This window comes from Entelurus aequoreus, linkage group LG21 (assembly GCF_033978785.1).
Source record: "Entelurus aequoreus isolate RoL-2023_Sb linkage group LG21, RoL_Eaeq_v1.1, whole genome shotgun sequence".
NCBI lineage: Eukaryota > Metazoa > Chordata > Actinopteri > Syngnathiformes > Syngnathidae > Entelurus > Entelurus aequoreus.
The window spans coordinates 32,619,782-32,639,034 of NC_084751.1; the positions used below are offsets into that span (position 1 = coordinate 32,619,782).

General features: G+C 40.3%; 1 protein-coding gene across 4 annotated transcripts in view; it reads left to right on the top strand.

Annotated features, from left to right (window-relative positions):
• Nucleotides 1-19,253, top strand: part of ajm1 (apical junction component 1 homolog) — a 54,953-nt gene that overhangs the window by 22,393 nt on the left and 13,307 nt on the right. Inside the window, exon 2 of one of the 4 annotated variants that reach the window (XM_062031506.1) lies at nt 9,285-9,388. The exons of the other annotated variants lie outside the window; for them this stretch is intronic. The gene's annotated coding sequence lies outside the window, so the exon portion shown is untranslated. The remainder of the gene's footprint in view (nt 1-9,284; nt 9,389-19,253) is intronic. 4 annotated transcript variants of the gene reach the window in all.

Here is a 19,253-nt window from a genome sequence, read left to right on the forward strand (position 1 = left end):
GCACCGTGCAACAGATGCCATACTTACATCTTGCATGATATATCCACTAGCCTACGTTATGTTCTGGTTGGTGCTGTGCAATATGGACGAAAACTTATACATCTCGATATACAGTCGTGGTCAAAAGTTTACGTACACTTGTAAAGAACATAATGTCATGGCTGTCTTGAGTTTCCAATCATTTATACAACTCTTGTGATAGAGTGATTGGAGCACATACTTGTTGGTCACAAAAAAACATTCATGAAGTTTGGTTCTTTTATGAATTCATTATGGGTCTACTGAAAATGTGAGCAAACAGTATACATACAGCAATGTACGGAACAGACCTTTCCTCCAGAAGGTCTTATCTTTGTCCATGTGATGTCAGATGAAACAAAAATTGAGCCGTTTGGCCACAATACCCAGCAATATGTTTGGAGGAGAAAAGGTGAGGCCTTTAATCCCAGGAACACCAAGCCTACCGTCAAGCATGGTGGTAGTAGTATTATGCTCGGGGCCTGTTTTGCTGCCAATGGAACTGGTGCTATAAATGGGACAATGAAAAAAGGAGGAGTACCTCCAAATTCTTCAGGACAACCTAAAATCATCAGCCCGGAGGTTGGGTCTTGGGCGCAGTTGGGTGTTCCGACAGGACACTTTTCATTCATTCATTTATTTATTTATTTCAGGCAATGACATAAAGAAGTACACAGTTGACAACACATAATAATATAAATTGATATAGTGTAAAAGTTAATGTATAGTATGTAGTGCATGATTGTCCAGTTTTGCCTGAAAGGGAGCGGGAAGAAGATAACTTATTTAATCCCACCCTCAGTTGTCCATTCAGTGATTATTCACAAGAGTTTCACTCTTACCTTGTTCAAGGATTATAATACAGATGTTGTATCATAGTGGCAATACCACAGGTGACAATAATTATTACACTGTAACAATAATTTGTATCAAGAATGTAGGAATAATGAATATACCAACAATGGTAATAGACAACATAGCAATAATGGTAAGGAAACATTGAGCACATTTTAACACTTTGAGACAGAGTATATCAGCAGGTCAAATTAAAGACCCTCATCTCTTAATTTGAACCAGACCAGACCCCATGTTTGTATAATAGTTTAAATCGATTAATGACCCCAAACACACGTCAAAAGTGGTAAAGGAATTGCTAAATCAGGCTAGAATTAAGGTTTTAGAATGGCCTTCCCAAAGTCCTGACTTAAACGTGTGGACAATGCTGAAGAAACAAGTCCATGTCAGAAAACCAACAAATTTAGCTGAACTGCACCAATTTTGTCAAGAGGAGTGGTCAAAAATTCAACCAGAAGCTTGTGGATGGCTACCAAAAGCGCCTTATTGCAGTGAAACTTGCCAAGGGACATGTAAGCAAATATTAACATTGCTGTATGTATACTTTTGACCCAGCAGATTTGGTCCCATTTTCAGTAGACCCATAATAAATTCATAAAAGAACCAAACTTCATGAATGTTTTTTGTGACCAACAAGTATGTGCTCCAATCACTCTATCACAAAAAAATAAGAGTTGTAGAAATTATTGGAAACTCAAGACAGCCATGACATTATGTTCTTTACAAGTGTATGTAAACTTTTGACCACGACTGTAGGTTTAAAAAAATTTTTTTTCCAGATAACGACATCCATCAGAATATAGTGTATTTTCATAAAATTATGTTTAAAAATTCCATATAACAGTTACTGTGACCAAAATCACGGTTATTATTATTATCACGGTATTGTTGAATGTGCTCAAAAACTACTTTTACGCACACACACTGAAATATTTAGTTTAGTTTAGTTATATACAAAACCCAATACCAGTGAAGTTGGCATGTTGTGTAAATTGTAAAAAAAAAAACAGAATACAATGATTTGCTAATCCTTTTCAACTTATATTCAATTGAATAGACTGCAAAGACAAGATACTTAATGTTCGAACTGGAAGACTTTGTTATTTTTTGCCAATATTAGCTCATTTGGAATTTGATGCCTGCAACATGTTTCAAAAAAACAAACACTTTTTTGGAACATCCCACAGGTGAATAGGCTAATTGGGAACAGGTGGGTGCCATGCTTGGGTATAAAAGCAGCTTCCATGAAATGCTCAGTCATTCACAAACAAGGATGGTCACCACTTTGTGAACAAATGTGTGAGCAAAGTGTCCAACAGTTTAAGAACAACATTTCTCAACCAGCTATTGCAAGGAATTTAGGGATTTCACTGAATGATGCAAAGTGTAAAAGTGTTCTGTGGTCTGATGAGTCCACATTTCAAATTGTTTTTTGGAAACTGTGGACGTCGTGTCCTCCGGGACAAAGAGGAAAAGAACTATCCGGATTGTTATAGGCGCAAAGTTGAAAAGCCAGCATCTGTGGTGGTATGGGGGTGTATTAGTGCCCTTACACATCTGTGAAGGGGCCATTAAAGGCCTACTGAAAGCCACTACTACCGACCACGCAGTCTGATAGTTTATATATCAATGATGAAATCTTAACATTGCAACACATGCCAATACGGCCGGGTTAACTTATAAAGTTCAATTTTAAATTTCCCGCTAAACTTCCGGTTCGAAACGCCTCTGAGGGTTGACGTATGCGCGTGACGTCAATCATTGAAACGGAAGTATTCGGACACCATTGAAGTCAATACGAAATAGTTCTGTTTTCATGTCATTATTCCACAGTATTCTGGACATCTGTGTTGGTGAATCTGTTGCAATTTGTTCATTGCATTATGGAGAAAGAAGCTGAGCAAGCAAAGAAGAAAGTTGTCGGTGCGAAGTGTCTATTTTGCGAGGGAAGTCAGCAGCAACAGTACACAGCCGGCGCTTCTTTGTTTACATTCCCGAAAGATGCAGTCAAGAAGGAAGAACTCGGACAACAGAGACTCTTACCAGGAGGACTTTGATTTGGATACACAGTTGCGATACCGTGAGTACACAGCTGCGCTTCCAAACATTTGATCGCTTGCTATAACTAGCTCGAGCTAGTAGCTATGCTAGGAGCTAGCATTAGGATTAATTTGTGGCATATTAAATATAAGCCTGGTTGTGTTGTGGCTAATAGAGTATATATATGTCTTGTGTTTATTTACTGTTGTAGTCATTCCCAGCTGAATATCAGGTCCCACCCGCGCGCTTCCAAACATTTGATTGCTTGCCAGTACGTGCGTGTCATGTACGTAACTTTGGTTAAATATATAAGCTTTATGAACCTTGGGTTAGGTGAATGGTTCTTTGGGCTGAGTGAGAGTGTGTGTTGTGCAGGTGTTTGAATTGTATTGGCGGGTTATATGGACGGGATCCCGTCCATATTACCCGCTCGAACTATAACTAGCTCGAGCTAGTAGCTAGTAGCTAGGAGCTAGCACAACAAACACCTAGGTGTTTTTATGCGGGATTAATTTGTGGCATATTAGATATAAGCCTGGTTGTGTTGTGGCTAATAGAGTATATATATGTCTTGTGTTTATTTACTGTTGTAGTCATTCCCAGCTGAATATCAGGTCCCACCCGCCTCTCACAGCATCTTCCCTATCTGAATCGCTTCCACTCCCCACTAGTCCTTCACTTGCACTTTACTCATCCACAAATCTTTCTTCATCCTCGCTCAAATTAATGGGGAAATCGTCGCTTTCTCGGTCCGAATCTCTCTCACTTCTGGCCGCCATCATTGTAAACAATAGGGAACTTTGTGTATATGTTCAATTGACTAGGTCACGCTACTTCCGGTAGGGGCAAGCCTTTTTTTTATCAGATACCAAAAGTTGCGATCTTTATCGTCGTTGTTCTATACTAAATCCTTTCAGCAAAAATATGGCAATATCGCGAAATGATCAAGTATGACACATAGAATAGATCTGCTATCCCCGTTTAAATTAAAAAAATTCATTTCAGTAGGCCTTTAATGCTGAAAGGTACGTACAGGTTTTGGAGCAACATATGTTGCCATCCAAACAACGTTATCATGGACGCCCCTGCTTATTTCAGCAAGACAATGCCAAGTCATGTGTTACAACAGCGTGGCTTCGTAGTAAAAGAGTGCTGGCCTGCCTGTAGTCCAGACCTGTCTCCCATTGAAAATGTGTGGTGCATTATGAAGCCTAAAATACCACAACGGAAACCTCGGACTATTGAACAACTTAAGCTGTACATCAAGCAAGAATGGGAAATAATTCCATCTGAAAAGCTTCAAAAATTGGTCTCCTCAGTTCCTAAACATTTACTGAGTGTTGTTAAAAGGAAAGGCCATGTAACACAGTGGTAAAAATGCCCCTGTGCCAAATTTTTTGCAATGTGTTGCTGCCATTATATTCTAAGTTAATGATTATGGTAAAAAAAAAAAAAAAAAGTTTCTCAGTTCGAACATTACATTTCTTGTCTTTGCAGTCTTCAATTGAATATAAGTTTAAAAGGATTTGCAAATCATTGTATTCTGTGCCAACAATTACGTGCCAACATCACTGGTTTGGGGTTTTGTAAATACAAATACATAAAGAAGCAAACCACACACACATTATTTTGCAGAATAAACATTATTGTTCTATAATAAGTTGAGTTTTTAAATATGTGTAGCTTCTTATTTATTTTGTAAAGGTTTTAGAGTGTTTAATATCAAAGGCAATTTGTGATGGGAAAAAGATGTTAATGTGTCTTGTATTTATGTTAACACTTGAGCTCGATAGCCATTAGCACGCTAGCTGCTCTCCAGGAAATGAGCTGGTATCACAATACAGTTTTCAAATTAAGGTATTAAATTACAGTTTAACAATAAATAAACATTGAATCAGTCATACTAACAGTCAAGAATTTTATTTTGGTTTATCATTAATACCATTAACCGTTACATCCCTATTATACGTGCATTAAATAAATGCCAAGTTGGCTAAACTTTTCTCCGATTATTTATAAAACACATATATAAAACCGACAAGACAATTAAACAATAGAGAGTTTTTGTTTTTTTAGCTTCAACGGTGTGTACTCCGGTCCTGTTTACACAAATGAATATAGACATTGGTCATTTTTCTGTTAGTCATAGACAAAAAACAACTTACCGGGTAGCTTGTTTTTGGTGTGTTTTTATTTTCATCACTTTGTGGGTATGAGGCTAGGTTTAGTATGTTGTCACATTTTAACTCTGTCTCTGTATTGTTCCCCATGTCGTGTCTTCAAGTGATGGAAAAGATTAGGCCTGTTCAAGTCACTAGCAACGACTTGTTGGCGCCATATTTTACAGATTTCTGTTCTTTGCTTTTTTATTGCAAACCAGAGCCAAACAACTCTTTCCTCTTTTTCGTACCAATTTTGTTGGTTTAGCTTCCATTCTTGTCTATGCTATATCAATCAATCAATCAATCAATGTTTATTTATATAGCCCTAAATCACAAGTGTCTCAAAGGGCTGCACAAGCAACAACGACATCCTCGGTACAGAGCCCACATACGGGCAAGGAAAAACTCACCCCAGTGGGACGTCTATAGGAAGACCGTCTCGCCGGCGGTCTATCAAGTGGCGTAAAATGCAGCTGCAGTTACATGAGTCGCAGCCCAAACATTAAAATTACAACACAAACAATAGAGAATTATATCATACGATTAGTGTTGACCCGATACCAATATTTTGGTACCTGTACCAAAATGTATTTCAGTACTTTTTGGTACTTTTCTAAACAAAGGGGACCACAAAAAAATTCATTATTGGCTTTATTTTAACAAAAAATCTTATGGTAAATTAAACACATGTTTCTTATTGCAAGTTTGTCCTTAAATAAAATAGTGAACATACTAGACAACTTGTCTTTTATTAGTAAGTAAACAAACAAAGGCTCCTAATTTAGCTGCTGACGTTAGTGTTGACCCGATACCAATATTTTGGTACCTGTACCAAAATGTATTTCGGTACTTTTTGGTACTTTTCTAAATAAAGGGGACCACAAAAAATGTCATTATTGGCTTTATTTTTTAAAAAAATATTATGGTAAACTAAACATATGTTTCTTATTGCAAGTTTGTCCTTAAATAAAATAGTGAACATACTAGATAACTTGTCTTTTATTAGTAAGTAAACAAACAAAGGCTCCTAATTTAGCTGCTGACATATGCAGTAACATATTGTGTCATTTATCATTCTATTATTTTGTCAAAATTATTAAGGACAAGCGGTAGAAAATGAATTATTAATCTACTTGTTCATTTGCTGTTAATATCTGCTTACTCTCTCTTTTAACATGTTCTATCTACACTTCTGTTAAAATGTAATAATCACTTATTCTTCTGTTGTTTGATACTTTACATTAGTTTTGGATGATACCACAAATTTGGGTATCAATCCGATACCAAGTAGTTACAGGATCAGACATTGGTCATATTCAAAGTGCTCATGTGTCCAGGGACATATTTCCTGAGTGTATAAAGATAAAATAAATTAAAAAAAAACAACAAAAGAAGATATTGTGATGCTAAAAAAATATCTATGTAATCATAGTAGTATCGACTAGATACGCTCCTGTACTTGGTATCATTACAGTGGATGTTAGGTGTAGATCCACCAATGGCGTTTGTTTATATTGTAGCGTCCCGGAAGAGTTGGTGCTGCAGGGACTATATGGCACTGATTTATGACAGTGTTGGTGTTGTTCATAAGGCCACCCTTAGTGTGACATGTATGGCTGTTGACTAAGTATGAACTTCATTCACATGTGTGTAGTATGTTCAAAGTGAAGATGTGGGCTCTGTACCGAGGATGTCGTTGTGGCTTGTACAGCCCTTTGAGACACTTGTGATTTAGGGCTATATAAATAAACATTGATTGATGGATTGATTGAAGATGATTATTTTAATGGTTCATGATAGGGCGTTGCCAATTATAGACCATTCTTATCACACCCGTTGTCTTAATGCGGGTGTGTAGTGAAGCACTTAGAGCTCTCACTCGTCCTACAGGGATGATAATTGAAATAAATGTACTTGATATGTCTCCATGGCGACAAGGATTAGTGAATTTGAAGTAGTTGCAACACTGCTGACTGTGGACGAACACTAGCCGCTGGCTAGCCATTTTTAGCACCTCTTCCTGTTATAACTTAATCTTTATCATTAATTATTAAGCCAAAATTTGTCCGTTCTCCCTTTTCTGTCTTCGCTTGTAAGTACTCCGTGATTGTGAATTGGCGAACATGCTCGTCTGCATGACACGACGTGACGACGTGGGGGACCGGTAGTTTTTAGAGAAGGTATAGTACCGAATATGATTCATTAGTATCGCGGTACTATACTAATACCTGTATACCGTACAACCCTACATACGATATACATTTTTATGTCATAGTATGATATGTGTACCCTGCGAATGGTTGGCGACCAGTCTAGAGTGTACCCCGCCTCTTGACTAAAGTCTGCTGGGATAGGCTCCAGCTAACCTACAACCCTCGTGAGGATAAGCGGTACAGAAAATGGATGGATGGATGGAGTATGATATGTAAATCTTAATAGGTTTTCTTTGTATAGTGGTGGGCAGCACGGTGGAACAGAGGTTAGTGCATGTGCAAAAAAGTTGGCACAATGGCATTTTTACCACTGTGTTACATGGCCTTTCCTTTTAACAACACTCCGTAAACGTTTGGGAACTGAGGAGACCAATTTTTGAAGCTCTTCAGGTGGAATTATTTCCCATTCTTGCTTGATGTACAGCTTAAATTGTTTAACAGTCCGAGGTCTCCGTTGTGATATTTTACGCTTCATAATGTGCCACACACTTTCAATGGGAGACAGGTCTGGACTACAGGCAGGCCAGTCTAGTACCCGCACTCTTTTACTATGAAGCCACGCTGTTGCAACACGTGGCTTGGCATTGTCTTCATGAAATAAGCAGGGGCGTCCATGAAAAAGACTTTGCTTGGATGGCAACATATGTTGCTCCAAAACCTGTATGTACCTTTCAGCATTAATGACGCCTTCACAGATGTGTAAGTTACCCATGCCTTGGGCACTAATACACCCCCATACCATCACAGATGCTGCCTTTTGAACTTTGCGCCTACAACAGTCTAGAGGCTTCTTTTCCTCTTTGGTCCGGAGGACATGACATCCACAGTTTCCAAAAACAATTTCAAATGTGGGCTCCTCAGACCACAGAACACTTTTCCACTTTGCATTAGTACATCTTTAATGAGTTCGAGCCCAGCGAAGCAGGCTGCGTTTCTGGGTGTTGTTGATAAATGGCTTTCGCTTTGCATAGTAGAGTTTGAACTTGCACTTACAGATGTAGCGACCAATTGTAGTTACTGACAGTAGTTTTCTGAAGTGTTCCTGAGCCCATGTGGTGATATCCTTTACACACTGATTTCGCTTTTTGATGCAGTACTGCCTGAGGGATCGAAGGTCACGGGCATTGCCGTTTACGTGCAGTGATTTCTCCAGACTTTCTGAACCTTTTGATGATATTACGGACCGTAGATGGTGAAATCCATAAAATCCTTGCAATAGCTTGTTGAGAAACATTGTTCCTAAACATTTCGACAATTTGCTCACGCATTTGTTCACAAAGTGGTGACCCTCGCCCCATCCTTTTTTGTGAATGACGGAGCATTTCACGGAAGCTGCTTTTATACCCAATCATGGCACCCACCTGTTCCCAATTAGACTGTTCACCTGTGGGATGTTCCAAATAAGTGTTTGATGAGCATTCCTTAATTTTCTCACATTGTATTCTGTTTTTATTTACGATTTACACAAATTGCTAACTTCACTAGTTTTGGGTTTGTACATCCTAAGCTACATTTATCAGTTGTCTGTAGTTATGCAAATATGGATTTCAACCCTTTCATTCTCAATTTGCTTCTAAATTAAAACCATAACAAGTGAATCATATAGAATGAGATTTGGGGGAAAGAAACACTGCTGTCAACAGACCCTAAAAATGCCATTTAAATTCTGGCCTCTACGCATATACGTGATAACGTATATGTCATGATCCGCTGCCCGGATCATGTTTGTTTAGTTTTTCAATTCCCTCACTTCCTGTTTTGAGCACCCCTGGGTTTGCGTTTTAGTTGCCATGACTGCAGATTGTTTTCACCTGCCTCTGATTAGTATTCGGGACGCACACCTGCTCCTGGGCACTAATCAGAGAGCTACTTATTCCCGCTGTTCACCACACTCAGTCTTAAAGTTAAAGTTAAAGTACCAATGATTGTCACACACACACTAGGTGTGGTGAAATTTGTCCTCTGCATTTGACCCATCCCCTTGTTCACCCCCTAGGAGGTGAGGGGAGCAGTGAGGAGCAGCGGTGGCCATGCCCGGGAATAATTTTTGGTGATTTAACCCCCAATTCCAACCCTTGATGCTGAGTGCCAAGCAGGGAGGTAATGGGTCCCATTTTTATAGTCTTTGGTATGACTTGGCCGGGGTTTGAACTCACACTCTAACCACTAGGCCACTGTAGTAGAATTTCTGACCTTTTGACCTATATTTCTTGTCTTTTAAGAATGTCCGTTCATTTTCAATACTCTTGTATTTTGTGCCATTGAATGGACCAGTTGTGGGACAAAAGTGAATATTAAGTCGTGCCAACCTGTCTACAGAATGTGTTGACTGTGTAAAGGATTCGAGTTGTTATGGAACAGATAAGAAAAGCAAACAAGACATTTGACGCACTCGATAAGGAACGATGACGCACAACAGACATATAAAAAATGGCAGAAGACCGGAACTCGGGGGTGATTTTGGCTTGTGTGTGTCTTGTATGCTCCGGAGTAACTTGTGGTTTGTCTGCACGGCCAACTCAATTCAACCTGCACTTCTGATAATGGGTAAATAAATTTGTTGTACTAAACTACTTTTGTTGCCTGCTTAAGCTTCGGACAATCCACTACACCACTGAGTAGTCTGAACCTTTTGATGATATTACAGACCGTAGATGGTGAAATCCCTAAATTCGATACTTTACATTAGTTGTGGATGATACCACAACTTTGGGTATCAATCCGATATGCTTGTTACCTTTTTGATTCCTGTGCTAAGTTTTGCTCTAGCTTCGCGTGCAATTGGCACGCGTCTCTTTTTTTTCTACTCCGTGTGATTTATGAGGAATAAATCATTTTCCTTACCTGCATATTGCTTCCGGAGTTTTCGTCTGCATCCTGGGAGAACGACCCACGTCGAACCATGGATTTTATTTCAACGACTAAAGAAATGAACTTGATAGTAAATAAAACCATGTTTCCACTGCTCGATGTTGCGCTCATCCATGTCGATGGTGTCGTAACGTTATGAGGACATGCTGTAATGAGGCTTCCTCGCATACATGCATGCTGCTTCTGGGAAAGAGAACACAAAAATGCCACTAAAGAAAAAGATCAGGGGCCGTACTTATCAAGCTTCTTAGAGTGCCATTTTACACTTAAGTCCTGAGAATTTGCAAAATTTAGTCCTACTCTCAAACTTAAGAATAAAAGCTTTTTATCAACGTTCTTAAGTCTAAGAATCACTCCTACTCTCCACGATATTTAAGAGACCTTCAGAGGTGTCTTAAGTGGTTAGGAGTTGCCAGCAGGGGATGGCACTGAGGCGAGAGAGACGTGCGCGAACATTCAGGGAGCGGAACGATGTCCTGGATTTGTTTGATGACGAGCAGCTGATCAAACTGTATCGTTTAGACAGAGCGGGTATTATTTTTGTCACAGATTTAATACTTTTCGATTCCATGTTGATTTCTGCATGTGTCTGCAGTGGGCTAGTATATATAGAGCCACCCACACCAGTTTCAAATTAGTTGCCTAATTAATGAATTGGAAAGAAAATGTTATGACAGTAGCGTATGTGTGTGGCCGTGAGGTGAGTGACGTCAGTGAGTGTGTGGGCGAGAGAAGAGAGGGAGCGGTAGCGTGAGTGCCGGCGGGGACTAGTTTGTTTTGTATTATTTTGTAGTTTATTGTCAAAATATACACTCCCATTGTCCACTTAAATATTTCCAAGATATTTCTTTATTCTTAGACAACGGATTCCCTTCCGTGATTGGTCATTTCTATGGACACAGAAATGACGTCACCTAAAATTGCGTTTACGGCACATAGTAATGTCGTAATTCAGCTCTGAGTGTGACACTTAAGATTCAGTCCTACACTTCACTGAAAGTGTGAGTAAGACGCTTGATAACTAACTTTTAAGTGCAGCTTTCAGCGAAGAATTTATTTACTCTTAAGTCAACTCTTAGCAGACTTCTTAGGAGTAATTCTAAGAAGCTTGATAAGTACGGCCCCAGGTGTCTTGTGCACGCGTACATAAAGGAAGCGCGTGCACACATACAAAAAACGTCCAAGAGAAGCAACTAACAATTTGCAGTCATTGTTGTTGTTGTTATGATTCAATATATTTTCAATGATAACTAACGTTAGCTATCCAGAACACACAAAGCAAATGCACATGTTACGTACGGGTGTAGTTATGTCATTACGTGCTAAAAGCTTTATATGGTATAATGCTGTTGTGTCTTGATAGTAAAATTGTGTTATTTAGCTATTTCATATTGATCCCAATTTTTTTTTTGTGCTACTAAAATTTTGCTGTGCTCCTGGTGATAAATGAGCCCTGCCGCAGTTAGGGCCTGTCACCACAGTAAACAAAGTTTCTCCTTAATGTAATTGAATGTGGCATTTTCATTATTGACACACCTTGAAAATATGGCTGTCTTTTTTACTTGAAAACAAATTAAAGTAATATAATATATTGTCGTCCCCAGAAGAAATCACACAAAGTCCAATGCTATTAGAGATGTCCGATAATGGCTTTTTTGCTGATATCCGATGTCCAACTCTTAATTACCGATACCGATATCAACCGATACCGATATATACAGTCGTGGAATTAACACATTATTATGCCTAATTTTGTTGTTTTGCCCCGCTGGATGCATGAAACAATGTAACAAGGTTTTCCAAAATAAGAGAACAACTTCAACTCAAGTTATGGAAAAAAATGCTAACATGGCACTGCCATATTTATTATTGAAGTCACAAAGTGCATTATTTTTATTAACATGCTTCAAAACAGCAGCTTGGAATTTGGGACATGCTCTCCCTGAGAGAGCATTAGGAGGTTGAGGTGGGCGGGGTTAGGGGGGGTGGGGTGGGGTTGAGGTGGGCGGGGTTAGGGAGTAGCGGGGGGGTGTATATTGTAGCGTCCCGGAAGAGTTAGTGCTGCAAGGGGTTCTGGGTATTTGTTCTGTTGTGTTTATGTTGTGTTACGGTGCGGCTGTTCTCCCGAAATGTGTTTGTCATTCTTGTTTGGTGTAGGTCCACAGTGTGGCGCATATTTGTAACAGTGTTAAAGTTGTTTATATGGTCACCCTCAATGTGACCGGTATGGCTGTTGATCAAGTATGCATTGCATTCACTTGTGAGTGTGTCAAAAGCCGCAGATATTATGTGATTGGTCCGGCACGCAAAGGCAGTGCCTTTAAGGTTTATTGGCGCTCTGTACTTCTCCCTACGTCCGTGTACACAGCGGCGTTTTAAAGTCATAAGTTTTACTTTTTGAAACCAATACCGATAATTTTGAAACCGATACCGATAATACCCGATATTACATTTTAAAGCATTTATCGGCCAATAATATCGGCAGTCCGATGTCATCGGACATCCCTAAATGCTATTTTTAACTTTTATTACCAATCTTATGATAACAAACGGCACAATTCCAAAGGGTTTTACCTCCCGTGAAAACACTTTTGTCAAATTCGTCTCTATGAGTCCCCGACACAAAACAACACTTCCTCGTTCTCCGCCAATCACCTTTCAGGCACGGACGGTGTGTTTGGAAACATGGGATAAACTAACATCAAATCCAAGCCACACGAACATAAAACATTTACACCAGCTGGTGGTTACAGTCTGAATTGATATATAGAGCCTATTTTTTGCGCACTATTGACAAGTGATGTACCGAAAACTTGACCACCGAAAAAAATACTTTGATTACCAAAATCCGCGCTGCCAAAACCGAATGTAAACAAGATGTATGGAGCGCCATAGTATGGAGGTTTGTCAGTATGTCTGCAATGTTGACGTAATGATCCCAGATATACCTGCAGACATACTTGCCAACGCTCCCGATTTTCCTGGGAGACTCCTGAATTTCAGTGCCCCTCCCGAAAATCTCCCGGGGCAACCATTCTCCCGAATTTCTCCCGATTTCCGATTTCCACCCGGAAAACAATATTGGGGGCGTGCCTTTAGCGTCCTCTCTCACCTGAAAAGGAGACTATTATATATGTCTCCAATATCCATAGGTTTATCTATAACCCATAAAGTAGGCAGGCACGGAGCTATTTCTCAGCGTGTGTTTATTCCAGCCGGCACGTTAATACACTGACACACAACATCCGGATTCCCATCATGCATTGCTTCAAAACTCCGGCAAGTAGTCATGTCCAAAAACATAACAGAGACGAAGCAGAAGAACGAAGAAGAGACACGGCGACGACGAGTAAGAAGAAGAAGTACGCTTGCAAGTTCCAAAATTATTACAGTTCATCCAGGACAGCTCAAAGGGGAAGGGGTATGCTGCCTGCAAATTTTGTAGATCAGACTTCTCCATTGAACACGGTGACCGAACGGATATACTCATTCATGAACTGATTATTTATATATATATATATATATATATATATATATATATATATATATATATATATATATATATATATATATATATATATATATATATATATATATATATATATATATATATATATATATATATAAGAAATACTTGAAAATATATACGCCCCCGCTACCCCCCACCCCCCCACCTCAACACCCCCCATCTCCCGAATTCGGAGGTCTCAAGGTTGGCAAGTATGTCTGTAGACAGCTAGCTAAAAAATGTGCAAATATTAAGAAGACAGTTGTTACGATCGGGTGTTGTGGATCCCAAAAATGCAAAGACAGTTTACGTTTAGCAAGGAGTCTACCTCTTTATTGTGAGGTAAACACAATAAGGCAGCGAACAAAAGGCGATGGCGGCAATAACTGGCATGCCATGAAATAACTACAAAGAAAACTAGAGCACACAAATAAAGACGCCAGGCAAGGCTGGGTAGTACTGACAAAAGACAAGAATTCTCTCCAGCGAGATCATGGTGGTGCAGCCCCCACATGCTGCACCAGCACGGTTAAGTAGTGCGACCCTTAATTACAATCAGGTGTGCTGTCTCGAGCCAGCTGCACGCCACACTGTGAGGGCGAGGGAGAGTGAGAACAGGTGCGGGGACAGAGACAAACATACAACAGAACCTAAGAATACCACAGTACCGCCCCTTCAACGGACGCCTCCTGGCGTAAAAGTTGACCATTGATAAAAAGTTTATCCACCGCGGCATTTTTCTGCAATAAACTTCTTACGAAGTGGGAACAGATGACGTTGTCCGTCGAGGATCTCCTTGGGGAACTGGCCGTTAAAGGCCTACTGAAATGATTTTTTTAAATTTAAACGGGAATAGCAGATCCATTCTATGTGTCATACTTGATCATTTCGCGATATTGCCATATTTTTGCTGAAAGGATTTAGTAGAGAAAATCGACGATAAAGTTCGCAACTTTTGCTCGCTGATAAAAAAAAAGCCTTGCCTGTACCGGAAGTAGCGTGACGTCAGAGGAGCTAGGATTCCTCACAATTCCCCGTTGTTTACAATGGAGCGAGAGAGATTCGGACCGAGAAAGTGATGATTACCCCATTAATTTGAGCGAGGATGAAAGATTCGTAGATGAGGAACGTTACAGTGAATGACTTGAGAGGCAGCGATGGACGTATCTTTTTTCGCTCTGACCGTAACTTAGGTACAAGCTGGCTCATTGGATTCCACACTCTCCTTTTTTTATTGTGGATCACAGATTTGTATTTTAAACCACCTCGGATACTATATCCTCTTGAAAATGAGAGTCGAGAACGCGAAATGGACATTCAGTGCCTTTTATCTCCACGACAATACATCGGCGAAATGCTTTAGCTACGAGCTAACGTGATAGCATCTTGCTTTAACTGCATATAGAAACAAAAGAAATAAACCCCTGACTGGAAGTATAGATAGAAAATCAACAATACTATTAAACCATGGACATGTAAATACACGGTTAATGCTTTCCAGGCTGGCGAAGGTTAACAATGCTGTGCTAACGACGCCATTGAAGCTAACTTAGCAACCGGACTGCACAGAGCTATGCTAAAAACATTAGCTCTCCACCTACGCCAGCCAGCCCTCATTTGCTCATCAACACCCGTGCTCACCTGCGTTCCAGCGATCGGCAGAAGGACGAAGGACTTCACCCGATGCGTTTGGCGGCCCGGAGACGTAGGAAGTCAAGGTGAAGTCGGCGGCTAGCGCGGCTAGCGCTCCAACAAAGTCCTCCTGGTTGTGTTGCTGTAGTCCGCTGCTAATACACCGATCCCACCTACAACCGTCTTCTTTGCAGCCTTCATTGTTCATTAAAAAAATTGCAAAAGATGTCCAGAATACTGTGGAATTATGAAATGAAAACAGAGCTTTTTGTATAGGATTCTACGGGGTACCATAACTTCCGTTACTCGGACTTCGTCACGCGCATACGTCATCATACCGCGATGTTTCAGCCGGATATTTCCCGGGAATTTTAAAATGTCACTTTATAAGTTAACTCGGCCGTATTGGCATGTGTTGCAATGTTAAGATTTCATCATTGATATATAAACTATCAGACTGCGTGGTCGGTAGTAGTGGGTTTCAGTAGGCCTTTAATGCTGAAGTTGGATCCTTTCAGCTCTGTTCCTTCTGTTTGTTGTGTTTAAATTTTGCTACGATGGGTCTCGGCCTCCTATTCCCCAGCTTTTTGGCTCCAAGCCAGTGGACGCGGTGGAAGGTGATGTTCCTGATGGTGTCCGCCGGAAGCTTGAGCTGGTGTTCCATGAAAGACTTCACAGTTCCCTCGGGATCTTCCTTTGTCTTCCACACTTTTAACAAAAGCTATATACAAAATGTACAATATTAAACAACAGTAATACATCATAGTACAGTATATAAAACACTGGTTTTCGCCGTAGCATTGTCAGGTTCAAACACTGATGACATCTATTAAACAGACGAGAAGCAAGGAATCATGCAGAGACGGAGTTCAATTTGGCTCAATGAGGAGACACGTGTTTTGGGCTGTATTCTAGTTACAGATCCAATCTACGTTCTAAAAGTCCAGCCCGCGTGCTTCCTCTATTTATTTGGGAGGTCCCTGTTTACATCACTGAAGCTGTCGCTGAGGGAAGGGGGTAATCTCGACAACTCCAGTTAGACACAATATATGATTATGCTAATGTGTTGATGCTGGTGATATCGCCTTGTCTCTGCTCTGTCTGCGTTACGGCGGTGTTCGGCCTTGGCAGTCAGCAGGCCGTTCCTGGACACAAACACCGATACCAGACTGGCTTACAATCTTTTGGATTGCCAGCTTTGCACAGACAAAAGAAAAATACCACTCCAGCACAATTGACAATCATTATAGCAACGGCCCTTAAGCATAAACGTTGTGTGATAATATATACATAATTATTCTAACAAGTATACAATAGTAAAGGGGACAGTAAAGCACTCGTTCTGGTGGCTTGAGCTTGACATTGTCGTCGTATTTAAAATAGTATGACGTGTGTATTATTATTATTATTAATATTGTGTATGTGTCTGTACTGCAGGTCTAGTTGATGGACAATGGCCCGGTTTAGTAGTAGTAGTAGTGGTAGTAACTACATCACAATCTCAGCTGTGTTGTTCATCATTGTTGTTTTTGACAGCTGTGGCGTGCCTTCGCGCTTTTATATGGTCACGTGACCATGACGGGGCGGTGACGTCATCATCGGGTACTAGTGAATGCCTTGTTTCACCTAAACGACAAAGCGGTGTCCTCAGGCTTTTCCAGTCTGGAGCCCATTCTCAAAAACTCTCGTTTCAAACATCCGGAACGCTGTCTATGTTGTGCTGAAACGATACATTTCTTTACCGTTTCCACCTCAAAATGTTACTGTGGGGATGGTGATCGTGTTTGAAGGGAGAGTTGTTGACGTCGGATCCTGCAAACTGTCCGATGCGTTGCAATAATCAGCCTCAATGCAAGCTGGAATGCTTTTTTTAGATGTTGCAAGACTAGTTGCTCTGGGGTGGGGCCGCGGTGCCCAGCCGTAAGTGAGGCTGGACAGAGACCAGTGGTGCTGATGTGTTGAAAAGGTTAAAATATGTGCCTGTTGGTCATTCTCCAGGTGGGGTGGCACTGATGTCACATTAATAAAAAAAAAAAATTTCTAATATTTTTGGGATTGACCAGTAGAGTCCTAAAAATCGAATGGTCGATCACGATCAACGGGACAATCTCATTGACAGGCTAACAAAAATTAACGTTGTGGTCGTTTTAAACCTGACTAATGTAAGTGTAATGAAAGACATTTTAACAGAAAAAAATTCACATAAAATGTATTTCTACTTACAAAGTCTGTGGAAAATCAATATTAACTGCTAACATTGTACTACCACTGCACTCAGGGCCCTAGAGTTTTTCCATGCGCTTAAAGTTAGACATGTTTCTCTTATTCGTATTCTGCCATCCAGCCTGTGACATCCCCGCCTGTGACACAAGTGCATAACATCATTTCAGTATAGCTGTATCCATCCAAGTGTGTTAGATGTCCTATGTGTCGTATTGGTGATATAGTGTGTAGCACATTTTAACTTCAACAACACCCGGACGCATTGCCGCTCTCCAAGCATGCATCTCGCTGGTCTCAGACGCACACCACACCGGCTTGTCCAGAAAAGGTGCATTGCATCCCAAACCTTCCAAAAATCATCCATCAGTGTCAGGTTCAAACACTGATGACATCTATTAAACAAGACAAGAAGCAAAGAATCAAACAGAGACAGAATTAAATTTGGACTCAATTGAGGAGAGACGCCGTCGACCTGTAACCTCTTACAGTGTCTTAGCACATTCTCCCAAAAGATTGCATGCCTCCTTCTTTTATTTTGGCCCCTCCCCGACCACATGGCCACCTTTGTTTCCAAAGGACAAAGGTCGCAAAAAGTTCACAGAAAAGGTCTTAAGACAATTCACAGGAAAGGTCAGTTCAAAAAGAGTTTGTAAAATAGTTCAAAAAGAGTTCCATAAAATAGTTCAAAAAGAGTTCGTAAAATACTTAAAAAAGAGGTTGTCTGGAAATTGGGCAGATCCTGTCATCTCTCCGCTCTGAAGTCCTTGGGCCAGAACAACATCCTTCTGTTGATTACCATACATGAAAGAACACAGGAACACCTTCATCTTGCTTCCCCCCCCCTCCCCCTCCCTACACAGTGGAGTTTTACGAGCCTTACTCTTGGTAGGTTTCAAAGACAGCTTGTGTCTTCTTGCCTGGAACTCATTTCAACACAAAGTTTTTTGTGATAACTTACAAACAATTATTCTAACAATCAGCATCCAACTTCTAACAACTCTCCACACAACAATGACCACCATTGCTTTCCCATGATGGGAAACTTAAAGGCCTATTGAAATGACATTTTTTTATTTAAACGGGGATAGCAGATCCATTCTATGTGTCATACTTGATCATTTTGCGATATTGCCATATTTTTGCTGAAAGGATTTAGTATAGAACAACGACGATAAAGTTCGCAACTTTTGGTCTCTGATAAAAAAAAAGCCTTGCCCCTACCGGAAGTAGCGTGACGACACCGGAGGAAGGGCTGCTCACATTTTCCAATTGTTTACACCAGCAGCGAGAGAGATTCGGACCGAGAAAGCGACGATTACCCCATTAATTTGAACGAGGATGAAAGATTTGTGGATGAGGAACGTGAAAGTGAAGGACTAGCGTGCAGTGCAGAACGTATCTTTTTTCGCTCTGACCGTAACTTAGGTACAAGGGCTCATTGGATTCCACACTCTCTCCTTTTTCTATTGTGGATCACGGATTTGTATTTTAAACCACCTCGGATACTATATCCTCTTGAAAATGAGAGTCGAGAACGCAAAATGGACATTCACAGCGACTTTTATCTCCATGACAATACATCGGTGAAGCACTTTATCTACTGAGCTAACGTGATAGCATCCGGCTTAACTGCATATAGAAACAAAACAAATAAGTCCCTGACTGGAAGGATAGACAGAAGATCAACAATACTACCAAACTCTGGACATGTAACTACACGGTTAATGCTTT